The sequence below is a fragment of the Lynx canadensis genome, chromosome B1, assembly GCF_007474595.2.
Source record: "Lynx canadensis isolate LIC74 chromosome B1, mLynCan4.pri.v2, whole genome shotgun sequence".
Classification (NCBI taxonomy): domain Eukaryota; kingdom Metazoa; phylum Chordata; class Mammalia; order Carnivora; family Felidae; genus Lynx; species Lynx canadensis.
The window spans coordinates 139,718,023-139,721,064 of record NC_044306.2 but is presented as its reverse complement, the minus strand read 5'-3'; positions in this window follow the sequence as shown (position 1 = coordinate 139,721,064).

Below are 3,042 nucleotides of genomic sequence, written 5' to 3'. Positions count from 1 at the left end.
AAAAATTCAATTAAATTTTTTAAATTAAATAAAAATTTGGGTTCTCTTGATATGCTTTTACTTCTTATGAAGCAATCCATAAATACCTGAGGCTCAAAAATGGATGGAATATTGGAGGTTTCTTGAAATGACCAAATTAATCACCATCACGTGTTGAATATCATTCTTCAGCCACGTCCAGGTCCAGGCACCTTTTCACATGGATCAAGGTTCAGCCATGAAATCTACTTTAGCAAAGCTCACTAAAAATTATTCACCAAAAAAAGGAAGTCAAATATAGACACTTTGTTTTTTTCCCCACTTCCATTTGTCACAACTATCCTCTTACACCTTGCCCTAGAAAACATGTTTCAAAAATCTCTCTTTCTCCGAATTCACATGTGTGACAACGATGTTTTCAGACCATGGGTTGTTGATGTCCTATCTGTGGCCAACCCTCCTCTTGGTTGAGTCTCCGCTGATGAGAGACAACTAAGCCATTTCAGAGGCTGTGAAGTATCAGAAGGCGTGGGGTTTTGTTCTGTCTCTACCTATAGCTACCTATTGTGGTTCATCATGTAATAAATATTTATTGAGCATTTATTTTGTAAAAGGCACTGTGCTAACTGTGTGTCTTAGCATCTTCACTGGTAAAATGAACAGGTTGACTAGTTGAGCCAGAAGAACTTTCTGACCCTAAAAGTTTGGGTTTTAGAATATGAGCTACTTTGTACACATCTTCCTTAAATGGATGATACCAATAGATCTAAAAATACTACAAATATCTCTGTTCATAAACCAAAGGCAAGAACATTCTAGTCTTCAGCCTTTGGGGGTGAGTATGGAATTCCCCGTGGTTTAAGTCATATTTCTAAATTTCTAACTTATTTTTGGAGATCCATTTGAAGATGATTACCATGAAAGAAGCGCTTTGACACTTTTGGAGGACACAGAGGTTGGTGTGAGTATATATGAACTCGATGAATGAGACACACTAGTTAGAACTAATAAATTAAGTTCTGGTGCCTGAGTTACTATGGTTTCTTAGAGTTAATTTTTTTATTCTGGTAGCATTATTTTAAATATTCAAACTGAGATAGGTAAGGGACTTACTCTTAATAAACTTTATCAAAAATTTGAGCGGTGCCTGGGTGGCTCAGTTGGCTAAGTGTCCGACATTGACTCAGGTCATGATCTCATGGTTCGTGAGTTCGAGTCCCACATCAGGCGCTGTGCTGACAACTCAGAGCCTGGAGCCTGCTTCAGATTTTGTGTCTCCCTCTCTGCCCTCCCTCTCCCACCCATCTCTCTCTCTCTGTCTCTCTTCTTCTCTCTTTCTCTCAAAAATAAACATTTAAAAACAAACAAACAAACAAACTTTATCAAAAATTTGAAAGCAAAACTATGTAATAGAAGTGAGCCAGTGTGTGGCCATCTTATCCTAGTCATACCATCTTTCAATAAAGAAACCTCTTTTTTGTTCGTAGATATGAGGAAATTCTTAATTTAGCTTTTTTCTCTAGAGATATATCAACCAACATCTCTAGCCATTCCCAGCATTACTTTTCAGTCTTCTATCTAGATATCTGTTTGTTACCTTTCTTAATTTTAACTGATGCCTACTTACTACAGATTAAATCCTACAATGGCCAGGAAAGTCTCTCAATAATAAAACTTTCTGAGTAATAACTAAGATTTTATTTTAATTAGCAACTTATATAACAAAATTGCAACACAGTGAATCATCTTGGGAGTCTCTTAGCAATCAAAATATTTTTTGACCAGTCATTATGGCTGTGTGGCCTCATAACCATCATTTCACTACCACACTGAGGACATAAACAGGGAAAGTTTTATTCCCCAAAAATAAAGGAAGATTTCTTTTCAGTCGAGGGGGTTGAAATAAATGAAATGATATTTTAACTAATAAAAATTTACTTGAAATAGTTGGAAAATTAAGCGACTATTTCACAATTTCTTAGGTACTGGTATATGCATAATTTTTACATAGACTTTTTATAAATCTCCTGATATAAAAATGGCAATGGTGTAAGAAAAGAAATTATGTTTAGAAATGCCATTTCCTAAATCATGCATCTTTGCCTATCTCTCCCTCTTCTCTCCTGTTCCCCGCTTCTCTTTCCAAACTGACATTCCACCCCCACTCCTAGATGTGACACACACACACACACACACACACAGAGTCACTTAAAAACGAAATTTTTTTCAATAACTGTTCTCTTGAACTCAAATTCAGGGGCTGCTGATGTCAATATAGTATTTTCAAAGTATCTGATTGTAAGCTGTGTAGATAATGTATACAATTTACAGGATTTGGGGTTGTGGAATTTAAACTTGAAGGTTGGACTCCCCAGATGTCAGGACTGTAATACTCCAGATACATTTTTACATTCACCTAGCTATATATTAACTGATGATCATTTATTCACTTAAGATAGATGTTTTTATTTCTGAAAAAAAAGCCTCTTGTCGCCTGTTTAATATTTTTATAGACAATTCTATGTGTATAATACAATTATCAGTCTTCCATAATTTCTTTCTATAATTACATTATTCAGTTTAGTCTTTCTCCTTTCACTTTTCTCTGCGCTAACAAATAACTAGTATCTGGATATTGACTTCTTGTTGAATCAAGGTTGGTTTAAAGAATAGCTATGCACGCCTGATGTATAAGATTAGGTCTAAAATTAAATAAGAAATGTGGGATAAATCTGACTGCTCTGTATAGCTTTTTTTCCCCTGGAGAATTGTATTTTAATGTAGTATATAGGCGATTAAATGACCACCCCTTTTCTAAAAACCAAGCCTTCTTTTCAGCTTTTCACACTAGTTTCTGTAAATGTCTTAGTCCAGAATTTAATGCTTGTACAGTTAATGGCGATTTAAAATATATATTATATATATATATGGAAAACTTTAAAGATGCTTTTAATTTATTTAATGACTGTTGTCTTTCTATAATGGTAATTTTCATCCTTAAATGGTGAGAAAAATTCTTTTTACTATAGTTATTACATGTAAAATGAAATTTGGTTCTTTAGT